General features: G+C 48.8%; 1 protein-coding gene and 1 long non-coding RNA gene across 2 annotated transcripts in view; one reads left to right on the top strand and one right to left on the bottom strand.

The window, feature by feature from the left end:
- The window catches only part of RAB37 (RAB37, member RAS oncogene family), a 273,228-nt gene that overhangs the window by 148,264 nt on the left and 108,549 nt on the right, over nucleotides 1-16,415 (bottom strand). The gene's annotated exons all lie outside the window — the stretch shown is intronic.
- Nucleotides 91-1,349, top strand: LOC144335929 (uncharacterized). The gene is made up of 2 exons (XR_013407222.1): nucleotides 91-151; nucleotides 1,144-1,349. It is a non-coding gene; the product is annotated as an uncharacterized LOC144335929 (long non-coding RNA).

The following is a 16,415-nucleotide window of genomic DNA, read 5'->3' as shown; positions in this document are numbered from 1 at the left end:
TATAACTGTAGGACAATACCCAAACCAGGAAACTGGCATTGTTACAATACTGTTAACTGGACTGCAGACTTTATTCAGTTTTCACCATTTTTAACATACATTGGTTTATGGATGTGTTTCTGTAGAGCTCCACGCAATTTTATAGATCCAGGTAACTACCACCCCAGTCAAAATATAGAAACCATACATCATCACAAGGATCTCCCTCATGCTGTCCCATGTATTTGCACACCTATCCCATTCCTGTCCCCTGGAAACCACTAATCTGTTCTCCATGTCTACAGTGTTGTCCTTTTGAGGACAAATGAAATTATGTAGTATGTAATATTTTGAGATTGACTTTTTTATTCACTGAGCCTTGAGATTCATACAAGTTGTTGCACTTACCACAATCAATAGTTGATTCCTTCCTATTGCTCAGCTGGATTCCACTGCGTGAGTGTACAATAATTTGTTTAATCATTCACCCACTGAACCCAAGCAAGACATGTCTGTGCAAGTAATGGCTGCTGGACTGTGACCTTTGAGTAAAGGATACGTGTTTCAGAGCCTCATTTTTATGCTTGGGACCATATGGTGCCCCCAGCAGGCTTGGGAAGTGACCTTCTAAAGCGCACAGATGGGCCTGCAGGGATGCTGTGTGGGCCAGCTCCAGGCTGCCATTCAGAGGCAGAACCAACTCTGCTCTCTGGCCTTGTGACTGGGGACCAGGTGGCTTCACCCCTTCAGGTCCTGCTATTCTTATATGTGACATGAAGGCACTAAATTATGATTCTTCCACGAGACAGTTTAAAAACATGGCTGCAAATTTCTTGACACTACTTCCATTAAGAGTTGGGGCTTATGTCCCTTCCCCTTGGGTCTGAGTGAGTTGTGACTGTTTCAACCAGTGGACTAGAACAGTGTTTCTCAACATTTTTTTTCATCGTTATCCTACGATAACAATGAATATCCCTTAAAAAAAATCCCTAAAAAGGAATATCCCTAAATATCTCCCCTCATGAAATGTTAATACCAAAGACGTATTGTACATCTATCTATCCATCCATCCATCCATCCATTCATCCATCTATCCATCCATCCATCCATCTATATCTGCGTTTTATATCTAAAAAGAGTAAAAATACTTTTTCACCCTGCAAGAACCAATATTTGCCCCTATGGGGAATGCATGCAAGAGGGCCTCTGTATGGCTTCCAAGGCTAAGTCAGAAGAAACTCTGCAGCTCCCTCCTCAGTCTCTTGAAATGCTTGCCCTCTGGATGGTCTGTGGATATTCCCTCTTAGAACCCAGCTGTCACAGAAAGGCCACATGTAGGGCCTCTGGGCAACAGTCCCAGCAGAGCTGTCTTGGATCACCCCAGCCCATGCTCCAGACTTGTGAGTGAAGAAGCCTCCAGATGACAATAGCAACCAGCCTGTGTGGCCAGGGTTCACACATTGCTACAACACAAGCTGTTCTCCCATGCTTAGCAGCACGCAGGCTGCTGGAGCCTGAGGTCTTGCCCTTTCTCAACACATGAACCATATGGACACAGTCAGTCAAGATGTGGCAAGTGGTGAGTGTTCCCGAAAACAAACTTTCCACTGTGTCAATAGCCCTCCATGCTCTGCCCTCCACGCTCTGCCCTCCACTCTCTGCCCTCCATGCTCTGCCCTCCATGCTCTGCCTTCATGCCCTACCCTCCATGCTCTGCCCTCCATGCTCTGCCCTCCATGGTTCTGCCCTCCTTGCTCTGCCCTCCACGCTTTGCCCTCCATGCTGTGCCCTCCATGCTCTGCCCTCCACGCTTTGCCCTCCACGGTCTGCCCTCCACGCTCTGCCCTCCATGGCTCCTGACACTACTCTTGGCAAATCTTCAACCTCATTCAAAGAAAAGTTATAAAGCGAACCAGCAGCAGTTTACAGCTGATGAGGTCAAGGAGAAGAAATGAACACTAGCAAATGGTAGTTGAAGAATCCATCTCAGGAGAGGAAGTGCTCAAGGCAATAGAGGAAGAATTCAGATGGAAAATTCCCCTCCTTAGAGAAATTACAGACAACAAGATCTCTCCAAAAAAAGGAGCTAAGAAAAGAAATATAGTAATTAAAAAAGTATTTAAAGTAAAATATGGAGGAAAAAATGAGCAGACAGAGCTCAGGAAGAATGTAAGCGGAAGAGAATAATAATCCTAACAACTTTATTGAGAGGAAATATATATACGTTTGAAAGTTAGAAAAAGAAGTGTGTTGTTATTTAATTATGAGTGAATTGGGGGGACTGAAATATGAGGGTTGAGCATCCTGCATTTGCTGTCGTACAGCTCGAGAGGTGGAAGGGGCCAAGCTTGGGTTGAATCAGGAGTGAGTGGTGGTGGCTGTGCCAGTTCTGAGCCAGGTTGAGGATGGAGAGTGTCATAGGCACAAAGGGGTTAGAGCCAAGCCCCTCTTGGGATGGAAAAGTCCAGACGGGCCCTGGGGCCTCTGCAACTGAATGATAGTCCATTATCTCTGACAGGGTCATCCTGGAGCCACAAGGAAAGGAGGCCTGAGGGAGGATCCGTGAAGGTGAGAGGCAGATGCCTCCAAGGAATCAGTGTGTAAGAGGGGTTGTCCTTTCTTTTATCTGCTCCTGAGGCAGAGGTGGCGGAAGGCAGAGAGGCCCCCTCGGCATCCCTGTGCTGTGTAGCACCGGCCGGGAGTGGGATTGCATTCCTGAGGCCAGGATGAGGGATGCTTCCTCTCTGCAGGGACCCTTGTCTCCTGGGGAACTGTAATTGCTGCTTATTACCCGATAGGAGGCCAGAGGTTCTACTTGTTTCCTCCAAGGGTGTCGATGGTGTGGGAGCTGCGGTTCCCCGGTTCCCCGGCTCAGGCTGTGACATTGTTTCCCCCCGGAGGCCCCTTAGCATTACTCACTCGCAGCGCAGTGCGGAGCAGGTCCAGGAGCAGCAGCCCCTTCAGGGAGATCGGGAGCAGGAAGTGGATGTTGCAGAGCAGGATCCTGGACAAAGCGGTCAAGATGCCAAGAGTGAGCCGCCTCTTCCCCAACCAACACCTGCCACCCTGCTCAGCTGCCTGGTCCCCAAACAGGGAAGCCCCTTGCAAGGGGCAAAGTCATGCCACCCGGAGACTGAGCCTCCAGGGGCCTCCCCACAGGCTCAGTTTGAGGCCCGGCCCCTTCGCTGCCCTTGGCTGTGACTGCCCTGCCTTTAAATGTATTTGCAGAGATGGTGTCTCGCTATATCCCCCAGGCTGGTTTTGAACTGCTGAGCTCAAGCCATCCTCCTGCCTTGGCCTCCCAAAGTGCCAAGATGACAGGCGTGGACCACTGCATCCAGCCAGGTCTGCCTTTGGTCTTCTATCCCACAGTCCCCGCTGCTCACCTGTGTCCCGCCAAGCTTGAGGGTCTGCTGTGTCCTGTCTTCCTGCTTCTGTTCCTCTCTCTGCCTTGTGTCTCCCTTTGTCACTTCTGCCCATCTTTCAAGCTCAAATCTAGTTATTATTACCCCTTTGAAGCAGAGGAAGATATTCCCCGACTTCCATCAACCTGGCTATTTATCTACTTGGTTCTCCCGTGAGGCGTTTCTTCCTGCTTGGGGACCCACTTTATGACCGCAGATCTGAGACCTGCTGCCTCATATCGCCCACATGTTTAATACTTGGTCTAGCTAAATCAGTGGGTTCTGGGGAGTCCCCATCAGTGTTTAAGAGTCTGATTTCCCAATCTTATTCCTCATCCACTCCCCCACACCCAGTGCCAGGGCCCCTCCCCGCAGGCCACCCCTGTTCTCTCCCTGAAGCTGGCCTCCAGCCCAGGCAGGGAAGCAGTGATGAGTCATGTGAATTTCGCTCAGGGTTTTCTTGAGCGAGAGCAGGCCTGCCATATTGCACATCCTAAAAATACCCTTTAAACCACTGTGCTCTTCTTGTAAGTTCCACTCCCCGTGGTCTTGCAAGTTCCACTGCACCCTTGGTCTCTCCCTGCCAAGTTTCCCCTTGTGCCTCTCCTGTCTCGCTAGAAGTCCTGGCACTGCCATCTCCGCTCAGCAGAACAACTGCTCTGCAAACAGTGGAGCGGGATGAAAGCCAGGTCAGGAAGCATCCCCAGCGCCTCGCCTCTTCCGGACTCCTAGGGAACACAGGCTCCGTGCTGGCAGGCTCCAGGGAATGAGACCCTTTGAAAGGAAGGGAGTTGGACTGGAGAAGGGAAGGGAGCCAGTGGAGCACGGAAGGCAGGATCCAGGGAGAGAATGGGCCTTGACCCTGGACTTTGAGGGATCTTGAAGCACCAGGGCTGTGATGGGGTTAAACAGGGGCAGCTGCGTTTGCGCTGTGACCAGACATCCTATTGATCCCTCGAAGGGAGATGGGCTTCGGGTTGGTGTCCATATCCCTCCACCATGCTGGGAATGTGAAAGAAAAGCAAGGGGCCCAGCTTCCTGCTCTCCCACCCTGCCCTTCCCTAGCCTTGGCTGGGGAGTTGCAGCGATGGGCACACCCCTGCCTGTGACTGTGGTAGGCAGAATAGTGAACACCACCAACGATGTCCTAACCCCAGAGCCTGTTAATATATTTGATTACATGCAAGGGGGAGTTAAGGCAGTGGGTGGATTTGAGACTGCTCGTCAGCTGACCCAGGGTGGATTATCCTGGATCATCTGGCTGAGCCCAGTGGAATCACCAGCATCCTTATAAATGAAAGAAGGAGGCAGGAGAGTCAGTGGAGCGATGCACTGTGGGAGGCTCCACTGACCTTTGTTGGCTTTCAGCAGGAAGGGGCCATGAGCCAAGGAATGCGGGTGGCCTCTAGAAGCTGGAAAAGGCAAGGGAACAGGTCCTCCCCTGGAGCCTCTAGAAGGAATGAGCCCTCTTAACACCTTGATTTCAGCCCGATGAGACCCATTTCAGACTTCTGGTCTCCACAGCTGTATGATCATGAGATTGTGTTGTTTTAAGCCACCAAGTTTGTAATGATCAGTTACAGCAGCCACAGGAAAACCACACAGAGAGCCGCCCTTCCAGAACACCCAAAGCTTCAACTCGCTTTTGCCTCCTGGGGCTTGAGGGACTTGGCGGAGCATGGAGCCCAGAGCCTGCTCTCTGGAGCTCAGCCTGTTGCAGCTCCTTGAGGAGAATCTCCTGCAGTGCTCAGGTATAGACGGGGAGGGGAAGGCCCACTACACACTTCACTGTCTCTCGCCTGACCAGTGCCACATGAGGGTCTCTGGCGAGAGCCCCTGAAGGAGTGGTCGTGGGGTAGCCTAGGGAAAGGTCTGTGGGAGCCCAGCTCTGCTCACCTGGTGAGGGGCTGGTAAGAGCCGTGGGCTGGGTGCTGTTGGTGCTCTGGGTGAGAGAAGGCCAGGAGGCCAGAACTGTTGGAGTGGTTGTTCTCAGAGTTTCTGCTGTGTCTGCTGTCCCAGGTGAAGCTGTGTCTGCTGTCCCAGGTGAAGCTGTGTTCCTTTTCCCAGGCACAGCTGTTTCTGCTTTTCTAGGTAACGCTGTGTCCATTGTCCCAGACCCAGCTGTGTCTTCTGTCCCAGGTGCAGCTGTGTCTTCTGTCCCAGGTGCAGCTACGTCTGTTGTCGTAGGTTCAGATGATTTTCTTGGATTTGCTGCTGGACACACGAAGGATAGTTTTGAGGGTGACCTAGGAGGCTTCCCCATGGCTCACGTCACCCCTTACCCCTCCAAGGACTGTGAAGCATTTAGTCTTAGCACTACAGGTCAGACACAGTTGTTTTGTTTTGTATCTTTTTGGTATCTTATCTAAAATGTAACATTATTTCATTTATAAACACACACCACTGTACCACCCATGAAGGACTTGTGGTGAGAGGCTACGTACGTAGGCAATTGACAAATACTCAGCTTAGGCAATTGACAAATACTCAGCTTAGTCCCAGAGTCCTGCGTTGCACAGCTGAGCATTGAGAATCACACTCTGTTTTCTTGAAGTTCTACATCAGAGCCAAACAGATCTTCTCTTGAGTCTCATCCTAGGTTCAAGCAGGCTCTTTGTTGCCTGCTGTGTAGCGAAGTGACCCTAAGAGCCGGCTGCCCCTCCCTGGGCCCTGCATGGGAACTCAGGACTCCTACCCCCTGCAGCTGGGCAGAGCATCTGTTTCCAGCTGAGGTTTTCCTGCCTCCCAAAAGCTTCCTTATTTCACTAGGCTTGGAGGGACTCTCCCCCAGCTCTTCCTTTCCTTCCACTCATGCCTTTGTTCTCTTTTTAAGTCAATTTCTGAAACATTCTAAAACCAGCACACTTCCCCACTGCACACGCACACAGGCACACCACATCTGCATATACTAAGCTGAAAATGACTTTTCCCTGCTTTGTAAATGGGCCCACAGGTAACAGATATATGATTGAGCTATAGCATCTGTGTGTGTGCATGGGGAGCTGACAGTTTCCCTGGTGCCTGTGGTGGAGATGACACTGATGGCTCTGGGGGCTGGGCTGTGGAGTGAGGGTGACAGCCTGACTCTCTTTCTGGGAGCCCCCCGTTCTGAGTTCTCAGGCTCCTCAAAGACTCGGGGCAGCCAGAGGAGGCCCGTGGGAAGGCTCTGCACTATGCTGGGCTCTGTTTTTCCCTCTTTCAGGAATGAGTCAGAGTCTCCCATGCCCTCGTTTGTCCATATGCCACCAGAGGAGGGAGAGGAAGAGAGAGAGGTGGCTCCAAGGAGAGGGTCACCAATGGGCTCTTGGTCACTACATGCTTGTCCTGCGGCTGAGACCTCTGGGATTGAGATTTTCTTGCATTCCCCTCCCTGTACACCTGACAAGTCCTCCCATCAGGCTGGGGCTGCTCTGAGGGGGCACGGGTTGCCCCAAGTGACTTGCAGAAGAGAACCTGCCTTCTTTCTCAGCCTGCACTGAGCCTGCCCAAGCTGAGACGGTTCTGCTTGGCTCCCTCTGATAACAGCAGATAGAGACGTACAAAGACGCTGAGGCTTGCTCTGTCTTCCAGTCTCTCCAGAATCTTGGTGTAACCCCTCCCCCCAACACACACACGTGCACGTGCACACACAGGCACAGGCACACAGGCAAACACAGACATGTGCACACGGACACACACTGGCCCATTTGTACACATGCATCTATGCACAGCACACACATAGACACAGGCAAGCTTAGGCACACATACACAGGCACACACAGGCACGCACAGGCACGTGCACACAGGTGTCCCAGGGCGATGTCAAGACAGCATCACCGAATCCTCCTGGGTCAGCACCAGAGCTCAGTACAGGAGGGAGCCGCTCCTACCTGGGTAAACAGTCATTGCAACTTGGACCCCAAGGTCAGTGCCTGTCCTCTCGATCCCACACCAGTAGGTGTCAGTGTCAGACCTCCGGAGCATCTTCATGATTATGGTGAACACACGGTGTTTCCGATTGTCCCTGATGGACCCTCGGTCTCTCCCCGCTGTTTGCTCTGATCCTGTGATTGTAACGAGGATTTTGTTTCCGCGGCACCACCACTTGCTGTAGGTTTCCCAGCCTTGGTCATAATCACACTGCACTGTCAGTGAGTCCCATTCTGTGCCCCACACAGCTTCAGGACCATCGATCGAGAAACGCCCTGGAAGATAGAACGCAACGTCCAGATCTTCCCTCCCTGGGCACCGCCAAGGGCTTCCGGCACCTCCCTGGGGACTGACCAAGAGCTTTTATCCTCGGCCCCTAAATTGTGAAATTCTCACATCCATTTGTTCCTTAATTCCGCGGCAGTATTTCGTTTGTTGTCACCCCTCTGACAAAGTTCTCCTGAGGGCTCCAACTGCCCAACACAGTGGCCTGTTCATGCACCATACTAGTGACCACTGAATGCCCTCTCATTTTGGAAACCTTCCCTCCTTTGCCCTGAGGTGACACTCACTTCCCCACCAATCCCTGGCTCTCATTGCAGCCACCAGCTTATTATTTTTATTTATTTATTTATTTATTTGGAGACAGAGTTTTGTTCTTGTTGCCCAGGCTGGAGTGCAATGGTACAATCTCGGTTCACTGCAACCTCCACCTCCTGGGTTCAAGCGATTCTCCTGCCTCAGCCTCCCAAGTAGCTGGGATTACAGGCAAGTGCCACCACGCCTGGCTAATTTTGTATTTTTAGTAGAGACAGGGTTTCTCCATGTTGGTCAGGCTGATCTTGAACTCCCGACCTCAGGTGATCCGTCTGCCTCGGCCTCCCAAAGTGCTGGGATTACAGGTGTGAGCCACCACGCCTGGCCAGCCACCGATTTACTTTAAAATCCCAGAGCTGAACAGGTAGACATCCTGGCTTCCCCCAACTCCTCTGCCCACTGGCACTGCACCCCACACACCTAAAACCCTCTCCTGTGAGTCTGTACATGTGATAAAGTTTCATGGAACCAAACATACCCACACACACCCACACACGCACCCAACACTCACACACTCGTGCACACATGGAGTGCATGGTTGTTTTTCTTTGCCTAAGCACCATGCTATTTTTGTCTCTATACCTTTGCACAAGTTGCTCCCTTTGCCCAGGAAATTTTCTCTTCCTTGCCTGATGGACTCAAACTTTTATTCCCCTCCCCGAAGGGCTGGTTCAGCCCCTCCCTGGTGCCATCGGACCACTTTGTACCTGTCTCAGTTGTTGCGCTTACAACATTGAACAATGGTTTTGGTCTTTGGCTTGTCCAGAGCAGAAGCTCAAGCAGGCTGATGTGTGGGGTTTACTTACACTCCAGAGAGCGATGACATCCTTGTCTCATTGCCTGTCTTCCTCCTGTAACTCTGAGCTGCTCCATTTTAGCCACAAGTCAAGACAAGCTGTGGAGGCTTCTAAACTAACCAGATGTCTGAACCCCGCCATGACTGAGTGGGTCTGAGCTGGAACCTGAGTGTCTGTGCTCCTTTAAGGTTCCTCAGGGATTCATGCATTTAAGTTTGTGTATATGTGTATATATGCATGTATGTATGTATGTATCTACCTATTTATCTGTCCTTTCATCTATCTGTCCACCTGTCTGTGCATCTATCTGTCTCTCATCTATCATCTCTCCGTTTGCTTCTCTCTTTATCTATCTATCTATCTATCTATCTATCTATCTATCTATCTATTATCTATTATCTATCTTTCATCTGTCTATCTATCATCTATTATCTATCTATCATCTGTCTATCATCTATTATCTATCTATCTACCTATCTGTCTGTCTGTCTGTCTGCCTGCCTGCCTGCCTATCTATCTATCTATCTTCTATCTATCTATCTATCTATCTATCTATCTATCTATCTATCTATCTATCTATCTATCTATCATCTGCCAGGGTTGAGAAGAATCAGAATCCTAGAAAGCAGATATCATTTATGTTATTTTTTATTTCCCCAACACCTAACCTAGTAACTGTCAGATAACAAAACATTCCTTCCTTTTTTTCTTTCTCTTTTCCTTCCTTCCTTCCTTCTTTATTATTTTTATTTTTATTTTTATTTTTTTTATTTGAGACGGAGTCTCGCTCTGTCACCCAGAGGCAAACTGCTATCTATTTGTCTAAATCATTTTTTTGTTGTTGTTGTTTTCTCAACTGCTTCCTTTTTTTTTTTTCTTTAGTTACTTCCTAAATTCATGAATTAAGAGAAACGTGGTGCTGTCCTTTGGGATTGTGTGTGGTGTTACGATACGTCTTCAATGAACTGGGGAAGCAAAGAGTCCAGGCCTGGCCTGGGCTCCGTCTGCAGCTGTCTGTGATTTAGGAGCATCTTCCAGCAACACAGGGAAGAGAGTACAGTGAGGCTCAGAGCGTGGACGGAAGGGATTGATGGAGGCGCGCTGGCTTTGCCTCAGAGCGTGGAGGGAAGGGATTGATGGAGGCGCCCTGGCTTTGTCTCAGAGCGTGGACGGAAGGGATTGATGGAGGTGCTCTGGCTTTGCACTTTGGGAAGAACACAGCACAACGCTCCCACCCAGCCTCGCTGGAGAAACAGCCCGTGCCCCAGGCTCTTTCCAGGCAACCCCAGGCTCTTTCCAGGCAGCCCCACAGCAGGTCATCTCAAACCACTGGGCTGTTGTCTCTTCTGGAGCCTGACTCAGTGCTCCTGCCTCGGAAAGCTTCCTCTGGGGTCCCAAGTCACTCCAAATTGGAGGCTCCCAGTAGGGAGTTGGGGAAGGGGAAGTTGCCTTTCTTCTCTAGCCCCACTTTGCCCTGGTTTCTTCCTCCCTATCTCTGCACATTTTCCCTGTGGTTGGTTGTTGGCCAGTCTCACTGCACCAAAACTGCTTACTCTATTGATCCCCAAAGTGACTTTCCCAGACTCTCCCATCCTCCTTCAGATGGTCGCCTCCCTCCTCTGTCGCCTGCTCCCTCTTCCTCTCCTCTTTCTTCTTTGCTGAAGCCCTTCCTTGCTCTCACTGCCTAATCCATTCCTGACCCTGCCACCCTGCGTCTCCAGGAGCCTGTCCCTGTGCTCTCCTCTGGTGCCCTTCTCTCCAGGGAGTGTCCTCACCTGCACTCTAAAGTCACCTCTATGTGCAAGACTGTCAAAAGCAGTTTGTCACCTGATTTCCTGCCTCAGTGCTTGGCTGTCACTTCCAGTGCCTAATGGTTGTTTCATAGAGACAGCCACCTTGTTAACAGCTCAGATGTGCTCAGAATTAAATTCCATGTCCTCTTCACTCTAAAATTGGTCTGTCACTGTGCCTGGTTCACAGCCCTGGGGCTTCCCGACTCCCTGCTGCATTCCCCACTCAACCCCGTGTCAGTTTAGACTTCCTAAGACAAAGCCCATCATATCTTCACCTGCAAAGGGCTTTGCAGGGGTGGGGGATTAGAGGCAGAGGAACAGAAGGCTTTGCCAGTGGGAGCAGAGGAGGGCGTGGGGAGTCAGTTCTTGGGGAGGAAGTGCTGAAGGAGGCCCCTGAGCAGTCTCTGTTTATGTTTGTTTGTTTGTTTATTTTTGAGACAGAGTCTTGCTCCATCACCCAGTCTGGAGTGCAGTGGCGTGATCTCAGCTCACTGTAATCTCCGCCTCCTGGGTTCAAGTGATTCTCCTCCCTCAGTCTCCCGAGTAGCTGGGACTACAGGTGTGTGCCACCACACGAGGCTAATTTTTGTATGTTTAGTAGAGACGGGGTTTTGCCATGTTGGCCAGGCTGGTCTTGAACTCCTGGACTCAAGTGGTCTGCCTGCCTCGGCCTCCCAAAGTGCTGGGATTACAGGCGTGATCCTGGCCTTCTCTTTATGTTTGAGGCTGCACCTTCTCTCAGGATCTTAGTGTCTCAGTGAGCCCTGGTGCTTCTGCCTAGAGCCAAGAACTCATGGGAGGCGGCAGGACTTCAGGGAGCACAGACTTCCTTCCTTCCTTCCTTCCTTCCTTCCTTGCTTCTTTCTTTCCTTCCTTCCTTCCTTCCTTCCTTCCTTCCTTCCTTCCTTCCTTCCTTCCTTCCTTCCTTCCTTCCTTCTTCCTTCCTTCTTCCTTCCTTCCCCTTCCTTCTTTCCTTCTCTCCTTCCTTCTTTCCTTCCTTCCCAGTTTTATTAAGGTATAATTGGGATAAAATAAACTGCATGTATTTAAAGTGCACGATTTGAAACATTTTTCTTGTTGTTTTTGTGATTTTTTTCAAATGTGCTATTTATGGGCATTCAGCTAGTTTCAAGTTCGGGGCCATGATGCATAGTGTGCTGTGAACATTTTAGACCATGCCTTTGGTGGGCATCTGGTATCCTCCTTAGCAGCTTTTGAAAGGATCCCCGTTTCCTTTATCTGGAGAAAAACATGTGCTGTAGATCAGGCTGATATGGTTTGCCTGTGTTCTCATCCAAATCTCATTTGAATTGTAGCTCCCATAATTCCCACCAGGAGGGACCCAGTGGGAGGTAATTGAATAATGGGGGGAGGGTTTCCATACTGTTCTTGTGACAGTGAATAAGTCTCATGAGATCTGATGGTTTTATAAAGGGGAGTTCCCCTGCACAAGCTCTCTTGCCTGCCGCCATTTAAGACGTGACTTTGCTCCTCATTTGCTTCCACCATGATTGTGAGGCCTCCCCAGCCATGTGGAACTGTGAGTCCATTAAACCTCTTTCATTTATAAATTATCCAGTCTCGGGTATGTCTCTTTCAGCAGCATAAGAATGGGCTAATACACAGGCCCAGACCCAAGTTTAAAAGTGAAACTTCAGTGAAAACTCAACCCTTAGCCTTAACAAGTCAGGCCCCTGCAGGAAAAAGTAGGAACCTGAGGACGGAACATTTGACAATTCACCTGAGCCCGTGAGCCTCCCACTGCAGAGCAGCCAGGTGCACTTGTTAGAAGGTAACAGCTCCCCTGTTGAAGAGGATGCTGAGGTCTCCAATGAAGCAGATGCCTCACCAGACATTGCTGCCCCCTAAGGATCAACTTGAGGAATTTGCCCTCATTTCTGTTTCTGACCCATAACTAAGGTTGAGTGTCGGCCTGACCCACCTAGGAACACGCTGCTAAGGGAACAGGAGAACTAATATACACTGGCATGAACCAGTTAGAAGAGTGTGTGTGAGAGTGGATCCCAGGGCAGTGGACTATAGTGCTGAGCCAGGAAGGGTTTTTCAACATAGAGGTACTCATCCATGCAATGTAGGAGGACTCACCACCTGCAAAGCTGGGAGAGTGGTCCTAGTGCACTGCTGGGATGGCCCTGAGAAGCTTGGAAGCAACAAAACCCCACACTCAATGATGTAAAGACATCGTGGCAGGGTGTGGAAGAAGGGATCAAAAGGCTCAAGGAAGCACAGAGGATCTTCAGGGCAGTGAACCTACTCTATAGGATGCTCTCATCATCCATTTGTCCAAACCCATAGAATATGCAACACTAAGAGTGAGCCCCAACGCAAACTTGGACTTCAAATGGTCACAGGTATCAATATGGATTCGCCAGTTGTAACAGATGTCCCACTCTGGTTGGGGATGTTGATAATGGGGGAGGCTGTGCCTGTGTGAGGGTAGGAGGCATGTGGGAAATCTCTGTACTTCCTGCTCAATTTTGCTGGGAGCCTAAAATTGCTATAAAAAAGCAAGGTTGTTTTTAAAAAGACTCACATGAAATTATTTGATTGTGTTTTCAGGTAAAATATGCTAGTTTCACTTTAGCATACTAAATTAAATTAGTATTTAATGAGTATTATCCTTGGGATGCCCTGGAGGATACTCCAATTACCAGGGAAATGAGAACTATGCTGGTGATGGGGCATTTGCATTATGGAGAGGCTCAGCAGTGACTGTCTCTGTAGGCCAGACTCACGGGAGGAGATGCCATTACATAACTGAACTCCACAGGAGCAACGGGGCTGAGAGAATTCCAGAAGGGAAGAGGGCAGGTGGAGTCACTGGGTGGTCTGAGACAAGCTGAGCACTTGGACCAGGCAGCAAGTCCTGATTAAAACCGGAGGCAAAATCAAGATCCTAGAGATAAGAGAGGCGGCCCAGTGGTTCTTGCCCCGATTTTTAGAAATGATAGAAGTGGATACACTTAGCAACTGGTGCGTATGAATACTGACTCTCTGGTCTGTGCAGTAAAAGTGATCAGACTGGGGAAGGCCAAGTGGAAGCCTTCAAGGCTGTCCCTCTGCTGCGGCCAAGATAGTAAATCTCAAACAATGTCACATTCTGCCAGGAACACAGAGATCAGTGCCACCCTCCAAGACAAAGAAAACAAGGCTGTGGTCCCACCAGATCTGCCTTTAATTTACCAAGGTCAATGGGCTAGTGAAAACTAAACCAAGAGGCTGGGCGTGGTGGCTCACACCTATAATCCCAGCACTTTGGGAAGCTAAGGCAGGAGGATCACTTGAGCCCAGGAGATTGAGACTAGCCTGGGCAACAGAGCAAGATCCTTTCTTTACAGAAAAGTGTTTTAAAAAAATTAGCCAGTGCAATGTTGCACGACTGTACTGTCAGCTACTCAGGAGGCTGAGGTAAGAGGATCACTGAAGCTCAGGAGGTGGAGCCTGCGGTTAGCTATGATTGTGTCACTGCACTCCAGCTTGGGCAACAGAGTGAGACCCTGTCTCCAAAACAAAACAGCAACAAACTCACCACCATATTAAAGCAATAGCCAAATTTCCAGCTTCTGTGCCAACAGTGACAGGTTTACTAGAATAGATGAACATAACCTGGTGTGTTGTGTGTGACTGTTGATCTGGCAAAAGCACGCTTTCCACCACCATCAGGAAGGAGGAACAGAGGCAGGTACATTCACTCGGCATGGACAACAGTATACTTTGATAGTCTTGTTCCAGGACTGTGTTAATTTTCTTCTTCTCATAGTATTCTAAGAAACCTGAATCGTCCAGCCATTGCCCAGAACATAAAGGTAGTCCCCCGCGTTTATGACATCATGCGAATTGGACCTGATAACAAGAAGAGGCTAGCAACTGGATGTGCTCCAGAGACTGGGAGATAAACCCTACACTGGTTTAGGGACGTGCCGTGTCAAAAGTTTAGGGTTATGTTGGTCTGGGGCATATTGGGTGTACCCTCAGAATAAAGGGCAGATAAAATAAATTGCATTTTGCAACTCCTGCTTCTAATTGACCCACCTGATAAAACTCACGGGAGGCTTTGAACTCAGAACCAGCAGGTATGATGCAGAGTGTGGGTCAGAAGTGGGAATGGAGACTGGGGACCCAATTGGAGCTTTGTTCATGGAGCAGTTCCACAAACACATTTTTGTTCTGTTTTGTTTTGTTTTTGAGATGGAGTCTCACTCTGTCACCCCAGCTGAAGTGCAATGGTGTGATCTCGGCTCACTGCAACATCTGCCTCCTGGGTTCTTGTGTTCTCCTGCCTCAGCCTCCCAAGTTGCTGGGATTACAGGCATGCGCCACCATGCTGGGCTAATTTTTGTATTTTTATTAGAGATGGGGTTTCACTATGTTGGCCAGGCTGGTCTTGAACTCCTGACCTCAGGTGATCCACCCACCTCAGCCTCCCAAAGTGCTGGGATTATAGATGCGAGCCACTGTGCCCGGCCAAAAATGTGCATCTTTGCATATACCCCAAATACCTGAGGCAGGCAGTGACCCCCAAGCAAAAGAGCAGGAGTTATTTAGTTTAATATAATATCTGGGGAAACCACGGCAGTGAGAATGCTGGAGCTCAACTTCAATCTTCTTCATTCTAGAATTTAGAAGGCCCCTCTCTGCCCACACACCTTAAAATGTAGCTTGTAAGTCAAGAAAGAATCAAGGGTTCAAATAATTTGGCATGATAAATTAGAACTATTCATTTTCTTTTTCTTTTTTATATTTTATTTCAATAGTTTTTGGGGAGCAGGTGGCTTTTGGTTACAAGGATAAGTTCTTTAGCAGTGATTTCTGAGATTTTGGTGCACCTGTCACTGAAGCAGTGTACACTGTACCCAGCATATAGTCTTTTTTCCCTCATTCCCCCCATCCTTTCCCCTAAGTCCCCAAAATTCGTTGTATCATTCTTGTGCCTTTGCATCCTCATAGCTCAGCTCCCACTTATAAGTGAGGACATACAATATTTGGTTTTCCGTTTCTGAGTTACTTCACTTAAAATAATGATCTTCAACTCCATCCAAGTTGCTGTGAATGCCATTATTTTGTTCCTTTTTATGGCTGAATACTATTCCATGGTGTATATGTACACCACATTGTCTTTATCCACTCATGGCTTGATGGGCATTTAGGCTGGTTCCTTATGTTTTCAGTTGTAAATTGTGCTGCTGTAAACATGCGTGTACAAGTGTCTTTTTTGGAACTACTTTTTCGCCTAGGCTGGAGAGCAGTGGTGAAATCTCGGCTCACTGCAACCTCCACCTCCTGGGTTCAAGTGATTCTCATGTCTCAGCCTCCTGAGTAGCTGGGATTACAGGCGTGTGCCACTGCCCAGCTAATTTTTGTATTTTTAGTAGAGATGGGATTTCTCCATGTTGGCCAGGCTGGTCTCGAACTCCTGACCTCAGGTGATCTGCCCACCTTGGCCTCCCAAAGTCCTGGGATTACAGGCGTGAGCCACCAGAGCTATTTTATATATTATTTACTCCTATATACTCTGAAGTCTCAGTTAGCTACACTTTAGCTCGTTCTTGACTATGACTGGATAACGAAGAATTAGCAGACATTTGAGGACGGCTCATCATAAAGAAGCACCAAACAAAACCAAACAACAAAACAAAGACATGACCACAGAGTGGTGGGATACAGTTCAAGGAACAGAAGAGAGTTTGAAAAACATTAGCAATCAAAGAACCAAAAAAACTTTTTGAAATAAAAATCCAGTCTCTAAAATAAATATTTGATCCAAGAATTGGAAGAGAAAGTAAAATCATGAAATAAACAATATAAAAAGCTCCCCAGATGTAGAACAAAGCCCACAGATATGGAAAATATAAAACAGGAGAGACAAAATGAATCAATTCAGGAAGGAAAGGGAGAGGGAGAAGGTGACAGAGAAA

Source organism: Macaca mulatta, chromosome 16 (genome assembly GCF_049350105.2).
Source record: "Macaca mulatta isolate MMU2019108-1 chromosome 16, T2T-MMU8v2.0, whole genome shotgun sequence".
In the NCBI taxonomy this organism is placed as follows: Eukaryota; Metazoa; Chordata; class Mammalia; order Primates; family Cercopithecidae; genus Macaca; species Macaca mulatta.
This window is presented reverse-complemented; position numbering and strand designations above follow the sequence as displayed.